Here is a 26,626-nt window from a genome sequence, read left to right as displayed (position 1 = left end):
TGACTCCTTTCAAGCAAAGTTTTCCCGCGAAGCGGCGCTCTAAACTGCTCGATGACAACTTACTATGTCAACGTCCGGACGAAGGAGTCTTCCATTCCTGTCGGAAAACTGCCTGTGGACTTCTCTTCGTTTCCTCTTCATGAAATCTGGCCTGCACGGGGTGTGCCACTTCCACAGTTGCACAAGTTGAACAGCAACGCATCCGAGCAGGTCAGCACTTAGGAAAGGCCCTACCGGTCAGACAGGGCTCGCGGGTGCTGCTTCAGACGAGTGGCGGTTGCTCTTTGCATCTCGGCCTGCTTGGCGTGTATCTGAAAGCAGCACTTTGCGGAACCTGACCGCAGGGCTGCAGCTCACGAGGATGAAGGAGAAGCCCTCTTTTTTCGTCTGGTAACAGCCCCAAGTGTTCTCTTTCTCCAAAATACACCTTCTTCTTCTTCAGAGAAGTCTGCCTGTTGGTGTGCTGTGACGTCTGCAGTTGCAAACCACGAGCAGCAGGGAGCCCTCTGGAGGAACACAACATCCACGCAGTCAGTCAGCACTCACTTGAACGTGTCGCAAGTCTCCAATCAGTCAGACAGCGCTCTCGAGTGCTACCTCACACTTGTTGTGACTGCTGGCGCCGATCGGTTCGTTTGGATTCTGGAATCTCAGAGCGTCTCGCTGGCGATTCTTTCGGCGGCACTGTGTTTTCCAGAAGACTTCGCGCACGTGCTGCTGCTGCTGCTCGGATGTGTCGATAGTCGCGTCGCGTTGTTCGGTTGAATACAGCGTGCAATCTCGAGAGGAAATCGCCTGCTGCTCTCAGCTCATCGTTCCGAAGCACCATGGGGGCTAAGCAAGTGCACGTTGTAGGGGAATTAGCTCAAATGGTAGAACGCTCGCTTAGCATGCGAGAGGTAGTGGGATCGATGCCCACATTCTCCACAGTGCTTTTCCTGGGGACACGCTTGAGACGCAAGCAGTGTGACCCTCGCGTGAACCCTGCGTGTGGCTCCAGTCTTTGCTGCTGCACAGATAGCACGATGGTGAGTTCCCAAAATGCTGTGCAGAAAAAAAAGTTGAGCACGTGTCGCCCAGATGTTAAACCTTCCAGCAACGCGTTTGCTCTGGTGTGGTCAGTTCAAATCAGGCGTGAAGCCGTCCAAAGCAATAATTATTGCCCGCGGAGAGAAAGAAAACACGTCCGGTGACAAAGGCCACAGTCTTGCCTTCTCTGAGGATTGAACTCAGGACCTTCAGATTATGAGACTGACACGCTGCCTACTGCGCTAAGAAGGCCAGCCGACAGCCGAGGCTCATACCGCGTGCCCAAATAGGCCGGTTTTCAAGGTGCCGCGAGCCACAGAGCAACCCTCGTCAGAAAGCTGCAGCTCCAGTGAGGCCAGGATATCGGCTTTCAATCCACAATCACGCACGTCGCCCGTTACATGCTGGGCTCTGGCCCGTGCAGAGACACGGCCCACTCGCGGTACCGCAGAGCCGTGGCGTCAGGAGCTCGGCAAAGCCCGGTATGTCTTGCGCTTGGCAGGCAACATTCGGCAAAGCCTTTCACTTCTTTGTCTCGATGGCTCCGCTACTGGAGAGCCACGTCACAGCGCACTAAGATCCTTTGCTCAGCACTCCATGCAGGCAAGAAGGGAGGTGCTTCCGTTTACCAAAGAGCCTAAGAAAATGAGGGTTTGCTTAAGGAAAAGAAGGAAGCACTTGTCAGGTATAGACAGGATAGATCGAGTGAATCCGTACAAGAGTGTAAAGACAGTAGGGAAATCAGGAGGGTAAAAAGGGGACCTGAGATAGCTTTGGCAGATAGAGTTAAGGAAAATCCAAAGGGTTTTTGCAAATACATTATAAGGACAAAAGGGTGACTAGGGAGAGAATAGGGCCCCTCGAGGATCAGCACAGCGGCCTTTGTGCCGAGCCGCAGGAGAGGCTGGGCCGATACTAAACGAGTATTTTGCATCAGTGTTTACTGTGGAAAAGGATAGAATGTAGGGAGAAGTACAGAATATAGGGAAATGGATGGTGACATCTTGAAAATTGTCCACATTGCAGAGGAGGAATGCTGGATGCCTTGAAGCGCGTACAAGTGGATCAATGCCCAGGACCTGATCAGGTCTGGGGGAAGCTAAGGAAGTGATTGCTGGGCCCCTTGCTGAGATATTTGTATGGTTGATATAAAATCATGAGGCGTATAGATCGGATAAAGAGAGAAAGTCTTTTCCCTGGGGTGCGGGAGACCAGCACTAGAGGGCAGAGGTTTAGGGTGAGAGGGAAAAGATATGAAAGAGAACTAAGGGGCACCTTTTTCACACAGAGGGTGGTACGTGTATGGAATGAGCTGCCAGAGGAAGTGGCGGAGGCGAGTGCAATTGCAATATTTAAAAGGCATCTGGGTGGCTATATGAATAGGAAGGGTTTGGAGGGATATGGCCCGCGTGCCGGCAGGTACGACTAGATTGGGATGGGATATCTGGTCGGAAAGGTCCGACCGAAGGGTCTCTTTCCGTGACGTACATCTCTATGACTCTATGACTCCTTTCAAGCAAAGTTTTCCCGCGAAGCGGCGCTCTAAACTGCTCGATGACAACTTACTATGTCAACGTCCGGACGAAGGAGTCTTCCATTCCTGTCGGAAAACTGCCTGTGGACTTCTCTTCGTTTCCTCTTCATGAAATCTGGCCTGCACGGGGTGTGCCACTTCCACAGTTGCACAAGTTGAACAGCAACGCATCCGAGCAGGTCAGCACTTAGGAAAGGCCCTACCGGTCAGACAGGGCTCGCGGGTGCTGCTTCAGACGAGTGGCGGTTGCTCTTTGCATCTCGGCCTGCTTGGCGTGTATCTGAAAGCAGCACTTTGCGGAACCTGACCGCAGGGCTGCAGCTCACGAGGATGAAGGAGAAGCCCTCTTTTTTCGTCTGGTAACAGCCCCAAGTGTTCTCTTTCTCCAAAATACACCTTCTTCTTCTTCAGAGAAGTCTGCCTGTTGGTGTGCTGTGACGTCTGCAGTTGCAAACCACGAGCAGCAGGGAGCCCTCTGGAGGAACACAACATCCACGCAGTCAGTCAGCACTCACTTGAACGTGTCGCAAGTCTCCAATCAGTCAGACAGCGCTCTCGAGTGCTACCTCACACTTGTTGTGACTGCTGGCGCCGATCGGTTCGTTTGGATTCTGGAATCTCAGAGCGTCTCGCTGGCGATTCTTTCGGCGGCACTGTGTTTTCCAGAAGACTTCGCGCACGTGCTGCTGCTGCTGCTCGGATGTGTCGATAGTCGCGTCGCGTTGTTCGGTTGAATACAGCGTGCAATCTCGAGAGGAAATCGCCTGCTGCTCTCAGCTCATCGTTCCGAAGCACCATGGGGGCTAAGCAAGTGCACGTTGTAGGGGAATTAGCTCAAATGGTAGAACGCTCGCTTAGCATGCGAGAGGTAGTGGGATCGATGCCCACATTCTCCACAGTGCTTTTCCTGGGGACACGCTTGAGACGCAAGCAGTGTGACCCTCGCGTGAACCCTGCGTGTGGCTCCAGTCTTTGCTGCTGCACAGATAGCACGATGGTGAGTTCCCAAAATGCTGTGCAGAAAAAAAAGTTGAGCACGTGTCGCCCAGATGTTAAACCTTCCAGCAACGCGTTTGCTCTGGTGTGGTCAGTTCAAATCAGGCGTGAAGCCGTCCAAAGCAAATATTATTGCCCGCGGAGAGAAAGAAAACACGTCCGGTGACAAAGGCCACAGTCTTGCCTTCTCTGAGGATTGAACTCAGGACCTTCAGATTATGAGACTGACGCGCTGCCTACTGCGCTAAGAAGGCCAGCCGACAGCCGAGGCTCATACCGCGTGCCCAAATAGGCCGGTTTTCAAGGTGCCGCGAGCCACAGAGCAACCCTCGTCAGAAAGCTGCAGCTCCAGTGAGGCCAGGATATCGGCTTTCAATCCACAATCACGCACGTCGCCCGTTACATGCTGGGCTCTGGCCCGTGCAGAGACACGGCCCACTCGCGGTACCGCAGAGCCGTGGCGTCAGGAGCTCGGCAAAGCCCGGTATGTCTTGCGCTTGGCAGGCAACATTCGGCAAAGCCTTTCACTTCTTTGTCTCGATGGCTCCGCTACTGGAGAGCCACGTCACAGCGCACTAAGATCCTTTGCTCAGCACTCCATGCAGGCAAGAAGGGAGGTGCTTCCGTTTACCAAAGAGCCTAAGAAAATGAGGGTTTGCTTAAGGAAAAGAAGGAAGCACTTGTCAGGTATAGACAGGATAGATCGAGTGAATCCGTACAAGAGTGTAAAGACAGTAGGGAAATCAGGAGGGTAAAAAGGGGACCTGAGATAGCTTTGGCAGATAGAGTTAAGGAAAATCCAAAGGGTTTTTGCAAATACATTATAAGGACAAAAGGGTGACTAGGGAGAGAATAGGGCCCCTCGAGGATCAGCACAGCGGCCTTTGTGCCGAGCCGCAGGAGAGGCTGGGCCGATACTAAACGAGTATTTTGCATCAGTGTTTACTGTGGAAAAGGATAGAATGTAGGGAGAAGTACAGAATATAGGGAAATGGATGGTGACATCTTGAAAATTGTCCACATTGCAGAGGAGGAATGCTGGATGCCTTGAAGCGCGTACAAGTGGATCAATGCCCAGGACCTGATCAGGTCTGGGGGAAGCTAAGGAAGTGATTGCTGGGCCCCTTGCTGAGATATTTGTATGGTTGATATAAAATCATGAGGCGTATAGATCGGATAAAGAGAGAAAGTCTTTTCCCTGGGGTGCGGGAGACCAGCACTAGAGGGCAGAGGTTTAGGGTGAGAGGGAAAAGATATGAAAGAGAACTAAGGGGCACCTTTTTCACACAGAGGGTGGTACGTGTATGGAATGAGCTGCCAGAGGAAGTGGCGGAGGCGAGTGCAATTGCAATATTTAAAAGGCATCTGGGTGGCTATATGAATAGGAAGGGTTTGGAGGGATATGGCCCGCGTGCCGGCAGGTACGACTAGATTGGGATGGGATATCTGGTCGGAAAGGTCCGACCGAAGGGTCTCTTTCCGTGACGTACATCTCTATGACTCTATGACTCCTTTCAAGCAAAGTTTTCCCGCGAAGCGGCGCTCTAAACTGCTCGATGACAACTTACTATGTCAACGTCCGGACGAAGGAGTCTTCCATTCCTGTCGGAAAACTGCCTGTGGACTTCTCTTCGTTTCCTCTTCATGAAATCTGGCCTGCACGGGGTGTGCCACTTCCACAGTTGCACAAGTTGAACAGCAACGCATCCGAGCAGGTCAGCACTTAGGAAAGGCCCTACCGGTCAGACAGGGCTCGCGGGTGCTGCTTCAGACGAGTGGCGGTTGCTCTTTGCATCTCGGCCTGCTTGGCGTGTATCTGAAAGCAGCACTTTGCGGAACCTGACCGCAGGGCTGCAGCTCACGAGGATGAAGGAGAAGCCCTCTTTTTTCGTCTGGTAACAGCCCCAAGTGTTCTCTTTCTCCAAAATACACCTTCTTCTTCTTCAGAGAAGTCTGCCTGTTGGTGTGCTGTGACGTCTGCAGTTGCAAACCACGAGCAGCAGGGAGCCCTCTGGAGGAACACAACATCCACGCAGTCAGTCAGCACTCACTTGAACGTGTCGCAAGTCTCCAATCAGTCAGACAGCGCTCTCGAGTGCTACCTCACACTTGTTGTGACTGCTGGCGCCGATCGGTTCGTTTGGATTCTGGAATCTCAGAGCGTCTCGCTGGCGATTCTTTCGGCGGCACTGTGTTTTCCAGAAGACTTCGCGCACGTGCTGCTGCTGCTGCTCGGATGTGTCGATAGTCGCGTCGCGTTGTTCGGTTGAATACAGCGTGCAATCTCGAGAGGAAATCGCCTGCTGCTCTCAGCTCATCGTTCCGAAGCACCATGGGGGCTAAGCAAGTGCACGTTGTAGGGGAATTAGCTCAAATGGTAGAGCGCTCGCTTAGCATGCGAGAGGTAGTGGGATCGATGCCCGCATTCTCCACAGTGCTTTTCCTGGGGACATGCTTGAGACGCAAGCAGTGTGACCCTCGCGTGAACCCTGCGTGTGGCTCCAGTCTTTGCTGCTGCACAGATAGCACGATGGTGAGTTCCCAAAATGCTGTGCAGAAAAAAAAGTTGAGCACGTGTCGCCCAGATGTTAAACCTTCCAGCAACGCGTTTGCTCTGGTGTGGTCAGTTCAAATCAGGCGTGAAGCCATCCAAAGCAATTATTATTGCCCGCGGAGAGAAAGAAAACACGTCCGGTGACAAAGGCCACAGTCTTGCCTTCTCTGAGGATTGAACTCAGGACCTTCAGACTATGAGACTGACGCGCTGCCTACTGCGCTAAGAAGGCCAGCCGACAGCGGAGGCTCATACCGCGTGCCCAAATAGGCCGGTTTTCAAGGTGCCGCGAGCCACAGAGCAACCCTCGTCAGAAAGCTGCAGCTCCAGTGAGGCCAGGATATCGGCTTTCAATCCACAATCACGCACGTCGCCCGTTACATGCTGGGCTCTGGCCCGTGCAGAGACACGGCCCACTCGCGGTACCGCAGAGCCGTGGCGTCAGGAGCTCGGCAAAGCCCGGTATGTCTTGCGCTTGGCAGGCAACATTCGGCAAAGCCTTTCACTTCTTTGTCTCGATGGCTCCGCTACTGGAGAGCCACGTCACAGCGCACTAAGATCCTTTGCTCAGCACTCCATGCAGGCAAGAAGGGAGGTGCTTCCGTTTACCAAAGAGCCTAAGAAAATGAGGGTTTGCTTAAGGAAAAGAAGGAAGCACTTGTCAGGTATAGACAGGATAGATCGAGTGAATCCGTACAAGAGTGTAAAGACAGTAGGGAAATCAGGAGGGTAAAAAGGGGACCTGAGATAGCTTTGGCAGATAGAGTTAAGGAAAATCCAAAGGGTTTTTGCAAATACATTATAAGGACAAAAGGGTGACTAGGGAGAGAATAGGGCCCCTCGGGGATCAGCACAGCGGCCTTTGTGCCGAGCCGCAGGAGAGGCTGGGCCGATACTAAACGAGTATTTTGCATCAGTGTTTACTGTGGAAAAGGATAGAATGTAGGGAGAAGTACAGAATATAGGGAAATGGATGGTGACATCTTGAAAATTGTCCACATTGCAGAGGAGGAATGCTGGATGCCTTGAAGCGCGTACAAGTGGATCAATGCCCAGGACCTGATCAGGTCTGGGGGAAGCTAAGGAAGTGATTGCTGGGCCCCTTGCTGAGATATTTGTATGGTTGATATAAAATCATGAGGCGTATAGATCGGATAAAGAGAGAAAGTCTTTTCCCTGGGGTGCGGGAGACCAGCACTAGAGGGCAGAGGTTTAGGGTGAGAGGGAAAAGATATGAAAGAGAACTAAGGGGCACCTTTTTCACACAGAGGGTGGTACGTGTATGGAATGAGCTGCCAGAGGAAGTGGCGGAGGCGAGTGCAATTGCAATATTTAAAAGGCATCTGGGTGGCTATATGAATAGGAAGGGTTTGGAGGGATATGGCCCGCGTGCCGGCAGGTACGACTAGATTGGGATGGGATATCTGGTCGGAAAGGTCCGACCGAAGGGTCTCTTTCCGTGACGTACATCTCTATGACTCTATGACTCCTTTCAAGCAAAGTTTTCCCGCGAAGCGGCGCTCTAAACTGCTCGATGACAACTTACTATGTCAACGTCCGGACGAAGGAGTCTTCCATTCCTGTCGGAAAACTGCCTGTGGACTTCTCTTCGTTTCCTCTTCATGAAATCTGGCCTGCACGGGGTGTGCCACTTCCACAGTTGCACAAGTTGAACAGCAACGCATCCCAGCAGGTCAGCACTTAGGAAAGGCCCTACCGGTCAGACAGGGCTCGCGGGTGCTGCTTCAGACGAGTGGCGGTTGCTCTTTGCATCTCGGCCTGCTTGGCGTGTATCTGAAAGCAGCACTTTGCGGAACCTGACCGCAGGGCTGCAGCTCACGAGGATGAAGGAGAAGCCCTCTTTTTTCGTCTGGTAACAGCCCCAAGTGTTCTCTTTCTCCAAAATACACCTTCTTCTTCTTCAGAGAAGTCTGCCTGTTGGTGTGCTGTGACGTCTGCAGTTGCAAACCACGAGCAGCAGGGAGCCCTCTGGAGGAACACAACATCCACGCAGTCAGTCAGCACTCACTTGAACGTGTCGCAAGTCTCCAATCAGTCAGACAGCGCTCTCGAGTGCTACCTCACACTTGTTGTGACTGCTGGCGCCGATCGGTTCGTTTGGATTCTGGAATCTCAGAGCGTCTCGCTGGCGATTCTTTCGGCGGCACTGTGTTTTCCAGAAGACTTCGCGCACGTGCTGCTGCTGCTGCTCGGATGTGTCGATAGTCGCGTCGCGTTGTTCGGTTGAATACAGCGTGCAATCTCGAGAGGAAATCGCCTGCTGCTCTCAGCTCATCGTTCCGAAGCACCATGGGGGCTAAGCAAGTGCACGTTGTAGGGGAATTAGCTCAAATGGTAGAACGCTCGCTTAGCATGCGAGAGGTAGTGGGATCGATGCCCACATTCTCCACAGTGCTTTTCCTGGGGACACGCTTGAGACGCAAGCAGTGTGACCCTCGCGTGAACCCTGCGTGTGGCTCCAGTCTTTGCTGCTGCACAGATAGCACGATGGTGAGTTCCCAAAATGCTGTGCAGAAAAAAAAGTTGAGCACGTGTCGCCCAGATGTTAAACCTTCCAGCAACGCGTTTGCTCTGGTGTGGTCAGTTCAAATCAGGCGTGAAGCCGTCCAAAGCAATTATTATTGCCCGCGGAGAGAAAGAAAACACGCCCGGTGACAAAGGCCACAGTCTTACCTTCTCTGAGGATTGAACTCAGGACCTTCAGATTATGAGACTGACGCGCTGCCTACTGCGCTAAGAAGGCCAGCCGACAGCCGAGGCTCATACCGCGTGCCCAAATAGGCCGGTTTTCAAGGTGCCGCGAGCCACAGAGCAACCCTCGTCAGAAAGCTGCAGCTCCAGTGAGGCCAGGATATCGGCTTTCAATCCACAATCACGCACGTCGCCCGTTACATGCTGGGCTCTGGCCCGTGCAGAGACACGGCCCACTCGCGGTACCGCAGAGCCGTGGCGTCAGGAGCTCGGCAAAGCCCGGCATGTCTTGCGCTTGGCAGGCAACATTCGGCAAAGCCTTTCACTTCTTTGTCTCGATGGCTCCGCTACTGGAGAGCCACGTCACAGCGCACTAAGATCCTTTGCTCAGCACTCCATGCAGGCAAGAAGGGAGGTGCTTCCGTTTACCAAAGAGCCTAAGAAAATGAGGGTTTGCTTAAGGAAAAGAAGGAAGCACTTGTCAGGTATAGACAGGATAGATCGAGTGAATCCGTACAAGAGTGTAAAGACAGTAGGGAAATCAGGAGGGTAAAAAGGGGACCTGAGATAGCTTTGGCAGATAGAGTTAAGGAAAATCCAAAGGGTTTTTGCAAATACATTATAAGGACAAAAGGGTGACTAGGGAGAGAATAGGGCCCCTCGGGGATCAGCACAGCGGCCTTTGTGTCGAGCCGCAGGAGAGGCTGGGCCGATACTAAACGAGTATTTTGCATCAGTGTTTACTGTGGAAAAGGATAGAATGTAGGGAGAAGTATAGAATATAGGGAAATGGATGGTGACATCTTGAAAATTGTCCACATTGCAGAGGAGGAATGCTGGATGCCTTGAAGCGCGTACAAGTGGATCAATGCCCAGGACCTGATCAGGTCTGGGGGAAGCTAAGGAAGTGATTGCTGGGCCCCTTGCTGAGATATTTGTATGGTTGATATAAAATCATGAGGCGTATAGATCGGATAAAGAGAGAAAGTCTTTTCCCTGGGGTGCGGGAGACCAGCACTAGAGGGCAGAGGTTTAGGGTGAGAGGGAAAAGATATGAAAGAGAACTAAGGGGCACCTTTTTCACACAGAGGGTGGTAAGTGTATGGAATGAGCTGCCAGAGGAAGTGGCGGAGGCGAGTGCAATTGCAATATTTAAAAGGCATCTGGGTGGCTATATGAATAGGAAGGGTTTGGAGGGATACGGCCCGGGTGCCGGCAGGTACGACTAGATTGGGATGGGATATCTGGTCGGAAAGGTCCGACCGACGGGTCTCTTTCCGTGACGTACATCTCTATGACTCTATGACTCCTTTCAAGCAAAGTTTTCCCGCGAAGCGGCGCTCTAAACTGCTCGATGACAACTTACTATGTCAACGTCCGGACGAAGGAGTCTTCCATTCCTGTCGGAAAACTGCCTGTGGACTTCTCTTCGTTTCCTCTTCATGAAATCTGGCCTGCACGGGGTGTGCCACTTCCACAGTTGCACAAGTTGAACAGCAACGCATCCGAGCAGGTCAGCACTTAGGAAAGGCCCTACCGGTCAGACAGGGCTCGCGGGTGCTGCTTCAGACGAGTGGCGGTTGCTCTTTGCATCTCGGCCTGCTTGGCGTGTATCTGAAAGCAGCACTTTGCGGAACCTGACCGCAGGGCTGCAGCTCACGAGGATGAAGGAGAAGCCCTCTTTTTTCGTCTGGTAACAGCCCCAAGTGTTCTCTTTCTCCAAAATACACCTTCTTCTTCTTCAGAGAAGTCTGCCTGTTGGTGTGCTGTGACGTCTGCAGTTGCAAACCACGAGCAGCAGGGAGCCCTCTGGAGGAACTTTTTTTTTTATTTCAAAAATATACTTTATTCATAAATGATTTGATGGTCTGTACATTGGATCATGCCATACATATGTCCATATTTACAAACACAGATTCGACTTTATTCTTGTCCTTTACAATCCTGTGCATTTTTTCAATCTTGTATATATACATATATTTGGCTGGGGCATCAGCAGAGCCCAAAAAAACGTCTGTATGGGCCCCCTGTTCTTCTTTCGGCAGGCCGATCTTACACGGTGGTCTTTCCCCACCGCGCCTTGGCGGCAGCTGCCCCAAGCTTCAGCGCGTCCCTCAACACGTAGTCTTGGACCTTGGAATGTGCCAGTCTGCAACACTCGGTCGGGGTCAACTCCTTCAGCTGGAAGATCAACAGGTTTCGGACCGCCCAGAGAGCGTCCTTCACCGAGTTGATGATCCTCCAGGCGCAGTTAATGTTCGTCTCGGTGTGAGTCCCGGGGAACAGGCCGTAGAGCACGGAGTCCCGCGTCACGGCGCTGCTCGGGACGAACCTCGACAAGCACCACTGCATTCCTCTCCAGACTTCCTCTGCATAGGCACATTCCAGAAGGAGGTGTGTGACAGTCTCGTCCCCCCCGCAGCCACTTCGAGGGCAGCGTGCGGTGCGGCAGAGAGTCCGGGCGTGCATAAAGGATCTCACAGGCAGAGCCCTTCTCACCACCAGCCAAGCCACGTCTTGGTGCTTGTTGGAAAGTTCTGGCGATGAGGCATTCTGCCAAATGGCTTTGACAGTCTGCTCAGGGAACCGCTCGACAGGATCCGCCCTCTCCTTTTCCCGAAGGGTCTCAAGGACGCTACGTGCTGACCACTTCCTGATGGACTTGTGGTCAAAGGTGTTTTTCCTCATAAATTTCTCCACGAAGGACAGGTGATACGGAACGGTCCAACTACTCGGAGCGTTCCGCGGCAGCGAGGCCAGGCCCATCCTTCGCAACACCGGGGACAGGTAGAACCTCAGTACGTAGTGACACTTGGTGTTTGCGTACCGGGGATCCACGCACAGCTTGATGCAGCCACACACAAAGGTGGCCATCAGGGTGAGGGTGGCATTGGGCGTGTTTTTTCCCCCATTGCACCGGTCTTTGTACATTGAGTCTCTTCGGACCCGGTCCATCTTTGATCTCCAAATGAATTGGAAGGTGGCCCGGGTGACTGCGGCGGCACAGGTCCTGGGGATAGGCCAGACCTGTGCCACATATAGCAATACTGAGAGTACCTCACACCTGATGACCAGGTTTTTTCCCGCGATGGAGAGCGACCGTTGCCCCCATCTGCCTAGTTTCTGTCTCATCTTCCTGATCCGCTCCTCCCAGGTCTTGGCGCACGCCCCAGCCCCCCCGAACCAAATACCCAGCACCTTCAGGTGGTCAGTCCTGACGGTGAAGGGGATAGAGGATTGGTCGGCCCAGTTCCCGAAGAGCATGGCCTCGCTCTTGCCTCGGTTTACCTTGGCCCCCGAGGCCCGTTCGAACTGGTCGCAGATGCACACGAGTCTGTGCACGGACAGCGGATCCGAGCAGAAAACAGCGACGTCATCCATGTACAGGGAGGCCTTAACCTGCAGGCCCCCGCTGCCAGGAATAGTCACCCCCCTCAGGCTCGCATCCTTCCTGATGGATTCGGCAAATGGCTCTATGCAACACACAAACAAGGCGGGTGAGAGGGGGCATCCCTGCCTGACTCCAGATCTTACAGGGAAGCTATCTGATTCCCACCCATTGATTGAGACTGCACTGACAATGTTGGTGTAGAGCAGTCTGATCCAATTTCCGATTCCCTCCCCAAAGCCCATTTTGGAGAGGACATCCCTCATATATGTATGCGATATCCTGTCAAAGGCCCTCTGGAGGAACACAACATCCACGCAGTCAGTCAGCACTCACTTGAACGTGTCGCAAGTCTCCAATCAGTCAGACAGCGCTCTCGAGTGCTACCTCACACTTGTTGTGACTGCTGGCGCCGATCGGTTCGTTTGGATTCTGGAATCTCAGAGCGTCTCGCTGGCGATTCTTTCGGCGGCACCGTGTTTTCCAGAAGACTTCGCGCACGTGCTGCTGCTGCTGCTGCTCGGATGTGTCGATAGTCGCGTCGCGTTGTTCGGTTGAATACAGCGTGCAATCTCGAGAGGAAATCACCTGCTGCTCTCAGCTCATCGTTCCGAAGCACCATGGGGGCTAAGCAAGTGCACGTCGTAGGGGAATTAGCTCAAATGGTAGAGCGCTCGCTTCGCATGCGAGAGATAGTGGGATCGATGCCCACATTCTCCACAGTGCTTTTCCTGGGGACACGCTTGAGACGCAAGCAGTGTGACCCTCGCGTGAACCCTGCGTGTGGCTCCAGTCTTTGCTGCTGCACAGATAGCACGATGGTGAGTTCCCAAAATGCTGTGCAGAAAAAAAAGTTGAGCACGTGTCGCCCAGATGTTAAACCTTCCAGCAACGCGTTTGCTCTGGTGTGGTCAGTTCAAATCAGGCGTGAAGCCGTCCAAAGCAATTATTATTGCCCGCGGAGAGAAAGAAAACACATCCGGTGACAAAGGCCACAGTCTTGCCTTCTCTGAGGATTGAACTCAGGACCTTCAGATTATGAGACTGACGCGCTGCCTACTGCGCTAAGAAGGCCAGCCGACAGCCGAGGCTCATACCGCGTGCCCAAATAGGCCGGTTTTCAAGGTGCCGCGAGCCACAGAGCAACCCTCGTCAGAAAGCTGCAGCTCCAGTGAGGCCAGGATATCGGCTTTCAATCCACAATCACGCACCTCGCCCGTTACATGCTGGGCTCTGGCCCGTGCAGAGACACGGCCCACTCGCGGTACCGCAGAGCCGTGGCGTCAGGAGCTCGGCAAAGCCCGGTATGTCTTGCGCTTGGCAGGCAACATTCGGCAAAGCCTTTCACTTCTTTGTCTCGATGGCTCCGCTGCTGGAGAGCCACGTCACAGCGCACTAAGATCCTTTGCTCAGCACTCCATGCAGGCAAGAAGGGAGGTGCTTCCGTTTACCAAAGAGCCTAAGAAAATGAGGGTTTGCTTCAGGAAAAGAAGGAAGCACATGTCAGGTATAGACAGGATAGATCGAGTGAATCCGTACAAGAGTGTAAAGACAGTAGGGAAATCAGGAGGGTAAAAAGGGGACCTGAGATAGTTTTGGCAGATAGAGTTAAGGAAAATCCAAAGGGAATTTGCAAATACATTATAAGGACAAAAGGGTGACTAGGGAGAGAATAGGGCCCCTCGAGGATCAGCACAGCGGCCTTTGTGCCGAGCCGCAGGAGAGGCTGGGCCGATACTAAACGAGTATTTTGCATCAGTGTTTACTGTGGAAAAGGATAGAATGTAGGGAGAAGTATAGAATATAGGGAAATGGATGGTGACATCTTGAAAATTGTCCACATTGCAGAGGAGGAATGCTGGATGCCTTGAAGCGCGTACAAGTGGATCAATGCCCAGGACCTGATCAGGTCTGGGGGAAGCTAAGGAAGTGATTGCTGGGCCCCTTGCTGAGATATTTGTATGGTTGATATAAAATCATGAGGCGTATAGATCGGATAAATAGAGAAAGTCTTTTCCCTGGGGTGCGGGAGACCAGCACTAGAGGGCAGAGGTTTAGGGTGAGAGGGAAAAGATATGAAAGAGAACTAAGGGGCACCTTTTTCACACAGAGGGTGGTAAGTGTATGGAATGAGCTGCCAGAGGAAGTGGCGGAGGCGAGTACAATTGCAATATTTAAAAGGCATCTGGGTGGCTATATGAATAGGAAGGGTTTGGAGGGATATGGCCCGGGTGCCGGCAGGTACGACTAGATTGGGATGGGATATCTGGTCGGAAAGGTCCGACCGAAGGGTCTCTTTCCGTGACGTACATCTCTATGACTCTATGACTCCTTTCAAGCAAAGTTTTCCCGCGAAGCGGCGCTCTAAACTGCTCGATGACAACTTACTATGTCAACGTCCGGACGAAGGAGTCTTCCATTCCTGTCGGAAAACTGCCTGTGGACTTCTCTTCGTTTCCTCTTCATGAAATCTGGCCTGCACGGGGTGTGCCACTTCCACAGTTGCACAAGTTGAACAGCAACGCATCCGAGCAGGTCAGCACTTAGGAAAGGCCCTACCGGTCAGACAGGGCTCGCGGGTGCTGCTTCAGACGAGTGGCGGTTGCTCTTTGCATCTCGGCCTGCTTGGCGTGTATCTGAAAGCAGCACTTTGCGGAACCTGACCGCAGGGCTGCAGCTCACGAGGATGAAGGAGAAGCCCTCTTTTTTCGTCTGGTAACAGCCCCAAGTGTTCTCTTTCTCCAAAGTACACCTTCTTCTTCTTCTTCTTCTTCAGAGAAGTCTGCCTGTTGGTGTGCTGTGACGTCTGCAGTTGCAAACCACGAGCAGCAGGGAGCCCTCTGGAGGAACACAACATCCACGCAGTCAGTCAGCACTCACTTGAACGTGTCGCAAGTCTCCAATCAGTCAGACAGCGCTCTCGAGTGCTACCTCACACTTGTTGTGACTGCTGGCGCCGATCGGTTCGTTTGGATTCTGGAATCTCAGAGCGTCTCGCTGGCGATTCTTTCGGCGGCACCGTGTTTTCCAGAAGACTTCGCGCACGTGCTGCTGCTGCTGCTGCTCGGATGTGTCGATAGTCGCGTCGCGTTGTTCGGTTGAATACAGCGTGCAATCTCGAGAGGAAATCACCTGCTGCTCTCAGCTCATCGTTCCGAAGCACCATGGGGGCTAAGCAAGTGCACGTCGTAGGGGAATTAGCTCAAATGGTAGAGCGCTCGCTTCGCATGCGAGAGATAGTGGGATCGATGCCCACATTCTCCACAGTGCTTTTCCTGGGGACACGCTTGAGACGCAAGCAGTGTGACCCTCGCGTGAACCCTGCGTGTGGCTCCAGTCTTTGCTGCTGCACAGATAGCACGATGGTGAGTTTACAAAATGCTGTGCAGAAAAAAAAGTTGAGCACGTGTCGCCCAGATGTTAAACCTTCCAGCAACGCGTTTGCTCTGGTGTGGTCAGTTCAAATCAGGCGTGAAGCCGTCCAAAGCAATTATTATTGCCCGCGGAGAGAAAGAAAACACGTCCGGTGACAAAGGCCACAGTCTTGCCTTCTCTGAGGATTGAACTCAGGACCTTCAGATTATGAGACTGACGCGCTGCCTACTGCGCTAAGAAGGCCAGCCGACAGCCGAGGCTCATACCGCGTGCCCAAATAGGCCGGTTTTCAAGGTGCCGCGAGCCACAGAGCAACCCTCGTCAGAAAGCTGCAGCTCCAGTGAGGCCAGGATATCGGCTTTCAATCCACAATCACGCACCTCGCCCGTTACATGCTGGGCTCTGGCCCGTGCAGAGACACGGCCCACTCGCGGTACCGCAGAGCCGTGGCGTCAGGAGCTCGGCAAAGCCCGGTATGTCTTGCGCTTGGCAGGCAACATTCGGCAAAGCCTTTCACTTCTTTGTCTCGATGGCTCCGCTGCTGGAGAGCCACGTCACAGCGCACTAAGATCCTTTGCTCAGCACTCCATGCAGGCAAGAAGGGAGGTGCTTCCGTTTACCAAAGAGCCTAAGAAAATGAGGGTTTGCTTCAGGAAAAGAAGGAAGCACATGTCAGGTATAGACAGGATAGATCGAGTGAATCCGTACAAGAGTGTAAAGACAGTAGGGAAATCAGGAGGGTAAAAAGGGGACCTGAGATAGTTTTGGCAGATAGAGTTAAGGAAAATCCAAAGGGATTTTGCAAATACATTATAAGGACAAAAGGGTGACTAGGGAGAGAATAGGGCCCCTCGAGGATCAGCACAGCGGCCTTTGTGCCGAGCCGCAGGAGAGGCTGGGCCGATACTAAACGAGTATTTTGCATCAGTGTTTACTGTGGAAAAGGATAGAATGTAGGGAGAAGTATAGAATATAGGGAAATGGATGGTGACATCTTGAAAATTGTCCACATTGCAGAGGAGGAATGCTGGATGCCTTGAAGCGCGTACAAGTGGATCAATGCCCAGGACCTGATCAGGTCTGGGGGAAGCTAAGGAAGTGATTGCTGGGCCCCTTGCTGAGATATTTGTATGGTTGATATAAAATCATGAGGCGTATAGATCGGATAAATAGAGAAAGTCTTTTCCCTGGGGTGCGGGAGACCAGCACTAGAGGGCAGAGGTTTAGGGTGAGAGGGAAAAGATATGAAAGAGAACTAAGGGGCACCTTTTTCACACAGAGGGTGGTACGTGTATGGAATGAGCTGCCAGAGGAAGTGGCGGAGGCGAGTACAATTGCAATATTTAAAAGGCATCTGGGTGGCTATATGAATAGGAAGGGTTTGGAGGGATATGGCCCGGGTGCCGGCAGGTACGACTAGATTGGGATGGGATATCTGGTCGGAAAGGTCCGACCGAAGGGTCTCTTTCCGTGACGTACATCTCTATGACTCTATGACTCCTTTCAAGCAAAGTTTTCCCGCGAAGCGGCGCTCTAAACTGCTCGATGACAACTTACTATGTCAACGTCCGGACGAAGGAGTCTTCCATTCCTGTCGGAAAACTGCCTGTGGACTTCTCTTCGTTTCCTCTTCATGAAATCTGGCCTGCACGGGGTGTGCCACTTCCACAGTTGCACAAGTTGAACAGCAACGCATCCGAGCAGGTCAGCACTTAGGAAAGGCCCTACCGGTCAGACAGGGCTCGCGGGTGCTGCTTCAGACGAGTGGCGGTTGCTCTTTGCATCTCGGCCTGCTTGGCGTGTATCTGAAAGCAGCACTTTGCGGAACCTGACCGCAGGGCTGCAGCTCACGAGGATGAAGGAGAAGCCCTCTTTTTTCGTCTGGTAACAGCCCCAAGTGTTCTCTTTCTCCAAAATACACCTTCTTCTTCTTCAGAGAAGTCTGCCTGTTGGTGTGCTGTGACGTCTGCAGTTGCAAACCACGAGCAGCAGGGAGCCCTCTGGAGGAACACAACTTTTTTTTTTATTTCAAAAAATATACTTTATTCATAAATGATTTGATGGTCTGTACATTGGATCATGCCATACATATGTCCATATTTACAAACACAGATTCGACTTTATTCTTGTCCTTTACAATCCTGTGCATTTTTTCAATCTTGTATATATACATATATTTGGCTGAAGCATCAGCAGAGCCCAAAAAAACGTCTGTATGGGCCCCCTGTTCTTCTTTCGGCAGGCCGATCTTACACAGTGGTCTTTCCCCACCGCGCCTTGGCGGCAGCTGCCCCAAGCTTCAGCGCGTCCCTCAACACGTAGTCTTGGACCTTGGAATGTGCCAGTCTGCAACACTCGGTCGGGGTCAACTCCTTCAGCTGGAAGATCAACAGGTTTCGGACCGCCCAGAGAGCGTCCTTCACCGAGTTGATGATCCTCCAGGCGCAGTTAATGTTCGTCTCGGTGTGAGTCCCGGGGAACAGGCCGTAGAGCACGGAGTCCCGCGTCACGACGCTGCTCGGGACGAACCTCGACAAGCACCACTGCATTCCTCTCCAGACTTCCTCTGCATAGGCACATTCCAGAAGGAGGTGTGTGACAGTCTCGTCCCCCCCGCAGCCACTTCGAGGGCAGCATGCGGTGCGGCAGAGAGTCCGGGCGTGCATAAAGGATCTCACAGGCAGAGCCCTTCTCACCACCAGCCAAGCCACGTCTTGGTGCTTGTTGGAAAGTTCTGGCGATGAGGCATTCTGCCAAATGGCTTTGACAGTCTGCTCAGGGAACCGCTCGACAGGATCCGCCCTCTCCTTTTCCCGAAGGGTCTCAAGGACGCTACGTGCTGACCACTTCCTGATGGACTTGTGGTCAAAGGTGTTTTTCCTCATAAATTTCTCCACGAAGGACAGGTGATACGGAACGGTCCAACTACTCGGAGCGTTCCGCGGCAGCGAGGCCAGGCCCATCCTTCGCAACACCGGGGACAGGTAGAACCTCAGTACGTAGTGACACTTGGTGTTTGCGTACCGGGGATCCACGCACAGCTTGATGCAGCCACACACAAAGGTGGCCATCAGGGTGAGGGTGGCATTGGGCGTGTTTTTTCCCCCATTGCACCGGTCTTTGTACATTGAGTCTCTTCGGACCCGGTCCATCTTTGATCTCCAAATGAATTGGAAGATGGCCCGGGTGACTGCGGCGGCACAGGTCCTGGGGATAGGCCAGACCTGTGCCACATATAGCAATACTGAGAGTACCTCACACCTGATGACCAGGTTTTTTCCCGCGATGGAGAGCGACCGTTGCCCCCATCTGCCTAGTTTCTGTCTCATCTTCCTGATCCGCTCCTCCCAGGTCTTGGCGCACGCCCCAGCCCCCCCGAACCAAATACCCAGCACCTTCAGGTGGTCAGTCCTGACGGTGAAGGGGATAGAGGATTGGTCGGCCCAGTTCCCGAAGAGCATGGCCTCGCTCTTGCCTCGGTTTACCTTGGCCCCCGAGGCCCGTTCGAACTGGTCGCAGATGCACACGAGTCTGTGCACGGACAGCGGATCCGAGCAGAAAACAGCGACGTCATCCACGTACAGGGAGGCCTTAACCTGCAGGCCCCCGCTGCCAGGAATAGTCACCCCTCTCAGGCTCGCATCCTTCCTGATGGATTCGGCAAATGGCTCTATGCAACACACAAACAAGGCGGGTGAGAGGGGGCATCCCTGCCTGACTCCAGATCTTACAGGGAAGCTATCTGATTCCCACCCATTGATTGAGACTGCACTGACAATGTTGGTGTAGAGCAGTCTGATCCAATTTCCGATTCCCTCCCCAAAGCCCATTTTGGAGAGGACATCCCTCATATATGTATGCGATATCCTGTCAAAGGCTTTCTCCTGGTCCAGGCTGATGAGGCAGGTGTCCACCCCCCTGTCCTGCACGTAGGCGATCGTATCCCTGAGGAGTGCGAGACTCTCAGAGATCTTCCTGCCCGGTACAGCACAGGTTTGGTCCGGGTGGATCACCGATCCCAGAGCAGACCTGACCCGGTTGGCGATGACCTTTGACAGGATTTTGTAGTCTGCATTTAACAGTGAGATCGGTCTCCAATTTCTAATTTCCTCCCTCTCCCCCTTCCGCTTGTAGACGAGGGTGATGATGCCTTTCCTCATGGATTGACTCATGGTACCTGCCCGAAGCATACTGACATACACCTCCAGCAGGTCCTGGCCGATCAAGTCCCAAAGAGCGGAATAAACCTCGACCGGTAAGCCGTCGCTTCCGGGAGTTTTATTCTTTTCGAAGGACTCGAGGGCCTTGGTCAGTTCATCCAGAGATAGCGGCTGGTCCAGCCTCTCTCATGTTCCGTCATCTAGGACCTCCGTGATAGAGGACAGGAACGACTGGGAGGCCGCGCTGTCGGTCGGCTTCGAGTCATACAGGCTGGCGTAGAAGGATTTGCTGATCCTCATGACGTCAGCCTGAGATGACGTTACCGAGCCATCTTCTTTCTTCAGGCTGCTGAGCACGGAGCTCTCTTTGTGCACCTTCTGGAAGAAGAAACGTGAGCACGTCTCGTCCTGCTCCACCGAGCGGACCCTGGACCGGAAGATTATCCTGGAGGCCTCCGAGGCAAAGAGCGAGGCTTGCTGGCCCTTCACCTCCTTGAGGTCCTCCGTGACATCCACCCCCATCGTCTGCAGCAGGAGCAGGTTCTGCATACTTTCCTGGAGCTGGGACAGTTTTCCCCGCCTCTCTCTCGCCTCCTGGACACCTTTGAGGATAAAGAACCTCTTGATGTTCCCTTTTACCGTTTCCCACCAGTCCGCTGGAGACTCAAAGAGGGGCTTCACGGTTCTCCAACCTGCGTAATCCCTCTTGAGCTCTTCGATGTTTCCCGGGGTCAACAGCTTAGTGTTCAGTTTCCACGTTCCCTTGCCCGCCCGCTGTTCGTCCTGTAGGTGACAGTCGGCCAGCAGGAGGCAGTGGTCAGAGAAGAACACCGGCTTGACGTCGGTGGATCTGACCGAGAGCGTTCGGGACACAAACAGGTAATCTATCCTTGAGCGGATAGACCCGTCTGCCCGTGACCAGGTGTATCTACGCTGCGCTCCATCTGCAGGGGCGCTGAAGACGTCGTGCAGCTTGGCGTCTTTGACCGTTTCCATCAGGGCCCTGGACGTAGCGTCCGGTTTACTGACCCCCCGCCGGATCGTCCATCAGCATCAATGTTCCTCTGGAGGAACACAACATCCACGCAGTCAGTCAGCACTCACTTGAACGTGTCGCAAGTCTCCAATCAGTCAGACAGCGCTCTCGAGTGCTACCTCACACTTGTTGTGACTGCTGGCGCCGATCGGTTCGTTTGGATTCTGGAATCTCAGAGCGTCTCGCTGGCGATTCTTTCGGCGGCACCGTGTTTTCCAGAAGACTTCGCGCACGTGCTGCTGCTGCTGCTGCTCGGATGTGTCGATAGTCGCGTCGCGTTGTTCGGTTGAATACAGCGTGCAATCTCGAGAGGAAATCACCTGCTGCTCTCAGCTCATCGTTCCGAAGCACCATGGGGGCTAAGCAAGTGCATGTCGTAGGGGAATTAGCTCAAATGGTAGAGCGCTCGCTTCGCATGCGAGAGATAGTGGGATCGATGCCCACATTCTCCACAGTGCTTTTCCTGGGGACACGCTTGAGACGCAAGCAGTGTGACCCTCGCGTGAACCCTGCGTGTGGCTCCAGTCTTTGCTGCTGCACAGATAGCACGATGGTGAGTTTACAAAATGCTGTGCAGAAAAAAAAGTTGAGCACGTGTCGCCCAGATGTTAAACCTTCCAGCAACGCGTTTGCTCTGGTGTGGTCAGTTCAAATCAGGCGTGAAGCCGTCCAAAGCAATTATTATTGCCCGCGGAGAGAAAGAAAACACGTCCGGTGACAAAGGCCACAGTCTTGACTTCTCTGAGGATTGAACTCAGGATCTTCAGATTATGAGACTGACGCGCTGCCTACTGCGCTAAGAAGGCCAGCCGACAGCCGCGGCTCATACCGCGTGCCCAAATAGGCCGGTTTTCAAGGTGCCGCGAGCCACAGAGCAACCCTCGTCAGAAAGCTGCAGCTCCAGTGAGGCCAGGATATCGGCTTTCAATCCACAATCACGCACCTCGCCCGTTACATGCTGGGCTCTGGCCCGTGCAGAGACACGGCCCACTCGCGGTACCGCAGAGCCGTGGCGTCAGGAGCTCGGCAAAGCCCGGTATGTCTTGCGCTTGGCAGGCAACATTCGGCAAAGCCTTTCACTTCTTTGTCTCGATGGCTCCGCTGCTGGAGAGCCACGTCACAGCGCACTAAGATCCTTTGCTCAGCACTCCATGCAGGCAAGAAGGGAGGTGCTTCCGTTTACCAAAGAGCCTAAGAAAATGAGGGTTTGCTTCAGGAAAAGAAGGAAGCACATGTCAGGTATAGACAGGATAGATCGAGTGAATCCGTACAAGAGTGTAAAGACAGTAGGGAAATCAGGAGGGTAAAAAGGGGACCTGAGATAGTTTTGGCAGATAGAGTTAAGGAAAATCCAAAGGGATTTTGCAAATACATTATAAGGACAAAAGGGTGACTAGGGAGAGAATAGGGCCCCTCGAGGATCAGCACAGCGGCCTTTGTGCCGAGCCGCAGGAGAGGCTGGGCCGATACTAAACGAGTATTTTGCATCAGTGTTTACTGTGGAAAAGGATAGAATGTAGGGAGAAGTATAGAATATAGGGAAATGGATGGTGACATCTTGAAAATTGTCCACATTGCAGAGGAGGAATGCTGGATGCCTTGAAGCGCGTACAAGTGGATCAATGCCCAGGACCTGATCAGGTCTGGGGGAAGCTAAGGAAGTGATTGCTGGGCCCCTTGCTGAGATATTTGTATGGTTGATATAAAATCATGAGGCGTATAGATCGGATAAATAGAGAAAGTCTTTTCCCTGGGGTGCGGGAGACCAGCACTAGAGGGGCAGAGGTTTAGGGTGAGAGGGAAAAGATATGAAAGAGAACTAAGGGGCACCTTTTTCACACAGAGGGTGGTACGTGTATGGAATGAGCTGCCAGAGGAAGTGGCGGAGGCGAGTACAATTGCAATATTTAAAAGGCATCTGGGTGGCTATATGAATAGGAAGGGTTTGGAGGGATATGGCCCGGGTGCCGGCAGGTACGACTAGATTGGGATGGGATATCTGGTCGGAAAGGTCCGACCGAAGGGTCTCTTTCCGTGACGTACATCTCTATGACTCTATGACTCCTTTCAAGCAAAGTTTTCCCGCGAAGCGGCGCTCTAAACTGCTCGATGACAACTTACTATGTCAACGTCCGGACGAAGGAGTCTTCCATTCCTGTCGGAAAACTGCCTGTGGACTTCTCTTCGTTTCCTCTTCATGAAATCTGGCCTGCACGGGGTGTGCCACTTCCACAGTTGCACAAGTTGAACAGCAACGCATCCGAGCAGGTCAGCACTTAGGAAAGGCCCTACCGGTCAGACAGGGCTCGCGGGTGCTGCTTCAGACGAGTGGCGGTTGCTCTTTGCATCTCGGCCTGCTTGGCGTGTATCTGAAAGCAGCACTTTGCGGAACCTGACCGCAGGGCTGCAGCTCACGAGGATGAAGGAGAAGCCCTCTTTTTTCGTCTGGTAACAGCCCCAAGTGTTCTCTTTCTCCAAAATACACCTTCTTCTTCTTCAGAGAAGTCTGCCTGTTGGTGTGCTGTGACGTCTGCAGTTGCAAACCACGAGCAGCAGGGAGCCCTCTGGAGGAACACAACTTTTTTTTTTATTTCAAAAATATACTTTATTCATAAATGATTTGATGGTCTGTACATTGGATCATGCCATACATATGTCCATATTTACAAACACAGATTCGACTTTATTCTTGTCCTTTACAATCCTGTGCATTTTTTCAATCTTGTATATATACATATATTTGGCTGAGGCATCAGCAGAGCCCAAAAAAACGTCTGTATGGGCCCCCTGTTCTTCTTTCGGCAGGCCGATCTTACACAGTGGTCTTTCCCCACCGCGCCTTGGCGGCAGCTGCCCCAAGCTTCAGCGCGTCCCTCAACACGTAGTCTTGGACCTTGGAATGTGCCAGTCTGCAACACTCGGTCGGGGTCAACTCCTTCAGCTGGAAGATCAACAGGTTTCGGACCGCCCAGAGAGCGTCCTTCACCGAGTTGATGATCCTCCAGGCGCAGTTAATGTTCGTCTCGGTGTGAGTCCCGGGGAACAGGCCGTAGAGCACGGAGTCCCGCGTCACGACGCTGCTCGGGACGAACCTCGACAAGCACCACTGCATTCCTCTCCAGACTTCCTCTGCATAGGCACATTCCAGAAGGAGGTGTGTGACAGTCTCGTCCCCCCCGCAGCCACTTCGAGGGCAGCATGCGGTGCGGCAGAGAGTCCGGGCGTGCATAAAGGATCTCACAGGCAGAGCCCTTCTCACCACCAGCCAAGCCACGTCTTGGTGCTTGTTGGAAAGTTCTGGCGATGAGGCATTCTGCCAAATGGCTTTGACAGTCTGCTCAGGGAACCGCTCGACAGGATCCGCCCTCTCCTTTTCCCGAAGGGTCTCAAGGACGCTACGTGCTGACCACTTCCTGATGGACTTGTGGTCAAAGGTGTTTTTCCTCATAAATATCTCCACGAAGGACAGGTGATACGGAACGGTCCAACTACTCGGAGCGTTCCGCGGCAGCGAGGCCAGGCCCATCCTTCGCAACACCGGGGACAGGTAGAACCTCAGTACGTAGTGACACTTGGTGTTTGCGTACCGGGGATCCACGCACAGCTTGATGCAGCCACACACAAAGGTGGCCATCAGGGTGAGGGTGGCATTGGGCGTGTTTTTTCCCCCATTGCACCGGTCTTTGTACATTGAGTCTCTTCGGACCCGGTCCATCTTTGATCTCCAAATGAATTGGAAGATGGCCCGGGTGACTGCGGCGGCACAGGTCCTGGGGATAGGCCAGACCTGTGCCACATATAGCAATACTGAGAGTACCTCACACCTGATGACCAGGTTTTTTCCCGCGATGGAGAGCGACCGTTGCCCCCATCTGCCTAGTTTCTGTCTCATCTTCCTGATCCGCTCCTCCCAGGTCTTGGCGCACGCCCCAGCCCCCCCGAACCAAATACCCAGCACCTTCAGGTGGTCAGTCCTGACGGTGAAGGGGATAGAGGATTGGTCGGCCCAGTTCCCGAAGAGCATGGCCTCGCTCTTGCCTCGGTTTACCTTGGCCCCCGAGGCCCGTTCGAACTGGTCGCAGATGCACACGAGTCTGTGCACGGACAGCGGATCCGAGCAGAAAACAGCGACGTCATCCACGTACAGGGAGGCCTTAACCTGCAGGCCCCCGCTGCCAGGAATAGTCACCCCTCTCAGGCTCGCATCCTTCCTGATGGATTCGGCAAATGGCTCTATGCAACACACAAACAAGGCGGGTGAGAGGGGGCATCCCTGCCTGACTCCAGATCTTACAGGGAAGCTATCTGATTCCCACCCATTGATTGAGACTGCACTGACAATGTTGGTGTAGAGCAGTCTGATCCAATTTCCGATTCCCTCCCCAAAGCCCATTTTGGAGAGGACATCCCTCATATATGTATGCGATATCCTGTCAAAGGCTTTCTCCTGGTCCAGGCTGATGAGGCAGGTGTCCACCCCCCTGTCCTGCACGTAGGCGATCGTATCCCTGAGGAGTGCGAGACTCTCAGAGATCTTCCTGCCCGGTACAGCACAGGTTTGGTCCGGGTGGATCACCGATCCCAGAGCAGACCTGACCCGGTTGGCGATGACCTTTGACAGGATTTTGTAGTCTGCATTTAACAGTGAGATCGGTCTCCAATTTCTAATTTCCTCCCTCTCCCCCTTCCGCTTGTAGACGAGGGTGATGATGCCTTTCCTCATGGATTCACTCATGGTACCTGCCCGAAGCATACTGACATACACCTCCAGCAGGTCCTGGCCGATCAAGTCCCAAAGAGCGGAATAAACCTCGACCGGTAAGCCGTCGCTTCCGGGAGTTTTATTCTTTTCGAAGGACTCGAGGGCCTTGGTCAGTTCATCCAGAGATAGCGGCTGGTCCAGCCTCTCTCATGTTCCGTCATCTAGGACCTCCGTGATAGAGGACAGGAACGACTGGGAGGCCGCGCTGTCGGTCGGCTTCGAGTCATACAGGCTGGCGTAGAAGGATTTGCTGATCCTCATGACGTCAGCCTGAGATGACGTTACCGAGCCATCTTCTTTCTTCAGGCTGCTGAGCACGGAGCTCTCTTTGTGCACCTTCTGGAAGAAGAAACGTGAGCACGTCTCGTCCTGCTCCACCGAGCGGACCCTGGACCGGAAGATTATCCTGGAGGCCTCCGAGGCAAAGAGCGAGGCTTGCTGGCCCTTCACCTCCTTGAGGTCCTCCGTGACATCCACCCCCATCGTCTGCAGCAGGAGCAGGTTCTGCATACTTTCCTGGAGCTGGGACAGTTTTCCCCGCCTCTCTCTCGCCTCCTGGACACCTTTGAGGATAAAGAACCTCTTGATGTTCCCTTTTACCGTTTCCCACCAGTCCGCTGGAGACTCAAAGAGGGGCTTCACGGTTCTCCAACCTGCGTAATCCCTCTTGAGCTCTTCGATGTTTCCCGGGGTCAACAGCTTAGTGTTCAGTTTCCACGTTCCCTTGCCCGCCCGCTGTTCGTCCTGTAGGTGACAGTCGGCCAGCAGGAGGCAGTGGTCAGAGAAGAACACCGGCTTGACGTCGGTGGATCTGACCGAGAGCGTTCGGGACACAAACAGGTAATCTATCCTTGAGCGGATAGACCCGTCTGCCCGTGACCAGGTGTATCTACGCTGCGCTCCATCTGCAGGGGCGCTGAAGACGTCGTGCAGCTTGGCGTCTTTGACCGTTTCCATCAGGGCCCTGGACGTAGCGTCCGGTTTACTGTCCCCCCCGCCGGATCGTCCATCAGCATCAATGTTCCTCTGGAGGAACACAACATCCACGCAGTCAGTCAGCACTCACTTGAACGTGTCGCA

At 53.3% G+C, this 26,626-nt stretch overlaps 11 non-coding genes across 11 annotated transcripts; 4 read left to right on the top strand and 7 right to left on the bottom strand.

Annotated features, from left to right (window-relative positions):
- Positions 1-1,208: 1,208 nt before the first annotated feature.
- Positions 1,209-1,281, bottom strand: trnam-cau (transfer RNA methionine (anticodon CAU)). Its single transcript has one exon. It is a non-coding gene; the product is annotated as a tRNA-Met (tRNA).
- A 2,459-nt stretch (positions 1,282-3,740) lies between these two features.
- On the bottom strand, positions 3,741-3,813 carry trnam-cau (transfer RNA methionine (anticodon CAU)). The gene has a single exon. It is a non-coding gene; the product is annotated as a tRNA-Met (tRNA).
- A 2,105-nt stretch (positions 3,814-5,918) lies between these two features.
- On the top strand, positions 5,919-5,991 carry trnaa-agc (transfer RNA alanine (anticodon AGC)). The gene has a single exon. It is a non-coding gene; the product is annotated as a tRNA-Ala (tRNA).
- Positions 5,992-6,272: 281 nt separating this feature from the next.
- trnam-cau (transfer RNA methionine (anticodon CAU)) lies at positions 6,273-6,345 on the bottom strand. Its single transcript has one exon. It is a non-coding gene; the product is annotated as a tRNA-Met (tRNA).
- Positions 6,346-8,804: 2,459 nt separating this feature from the next.
- On the bottom strand, positions 8,805-8,877 carry trnam-cau (transfer RNA methionine (anticodon CAU)). The gene has a single exon. It is a non-coding gene; the product is annotated as a tRNA-Met (tRNA).
- A 3,983-nt stretch (positions 8,878-12,860) lies between these two features.
- trnaa-cgc (transfer RNA alanine (anticodon CGC)) lies at positions 12,861-12,933 on the top strand. The gene has a single exon. It is a non-coding gene; the product is annotated as a tRNA-Ala (tRNA).
- Positions 12,934-13,214: 281 nt separating this feature from the next.
- On the bottom strand, positions 13,215-13,287 carry trnam-cau (transfer RNA methionine (anticodon CAU)). Its single transcript has one exon. It is a non-coding gene; the product is annotated as a tRNA-Met (tRNA).
- Positions 13,288-15,404: 2,117 nt separating this feature from the next.
- On the top strand, positions 15,405-15,477 carry trnaa-cgc (transfer RNA alanine (anticodon CGC)). Its single transcript has one exon. It is a non-coding gene; the product is annotated as a tRNA-Ala (tRNA).
- A 281-nt stretch (positions 15,478-15,758) lies between these two features.
- trnam-cau (transfer RNA methionine (anticodon CAU)) lies at positions 15,759-15,831 on the bottom strand. The gene has a single exon. It is a non-coding gene; the product is annotated as a tRNA-Met (tRNA).
- A 5,332-nt stretch (positions 15,832-21,163) lies between these two features.
- Positions 21,164-21,236, top strand: trnaa-cgc (transfer RNA alanine (anticodon CGC)). The gene has a single exon. It is a non-coding gene; the product is annotated as a tRNA-Ala (tRNA).
- A 281-nt stretch (positions 21,237-21,517) lies between these two features.
- trnam-cau (transfer RNA methionine (anticodon CAU)) lies at positions 21,518-21,591 on the bottom strand. The gene has a single exon. It is a non-coding gene; the product is annotated as a tRNA-Met (tRNA).
- Positions 21,592-26,626: the final 5,035 nt, after the last annotated feature.

Source organism: Chiloscyllium punctatum, chromosome 5, assembly GCF_047496795.1.
Source record: "Chiloscyllium punctatum isolate Juve2018m chromosome 5, sChiPun1.3, whole genome shotgun sequence".
Taxonomy (NCBI): domain Eukaryota; kingdom Metazoa; phylum Chordata; class Chondrichthyes; order Orectolobiformes; family Hemiscylliidae; genus Chiloscyllium; species Chiloscyllium punctatum.
The sequence above is the reverse complement of the archived record's forward strand: the minus strand, read 5'-3'. Positions and strand labels throughout refer to the sequence as shown.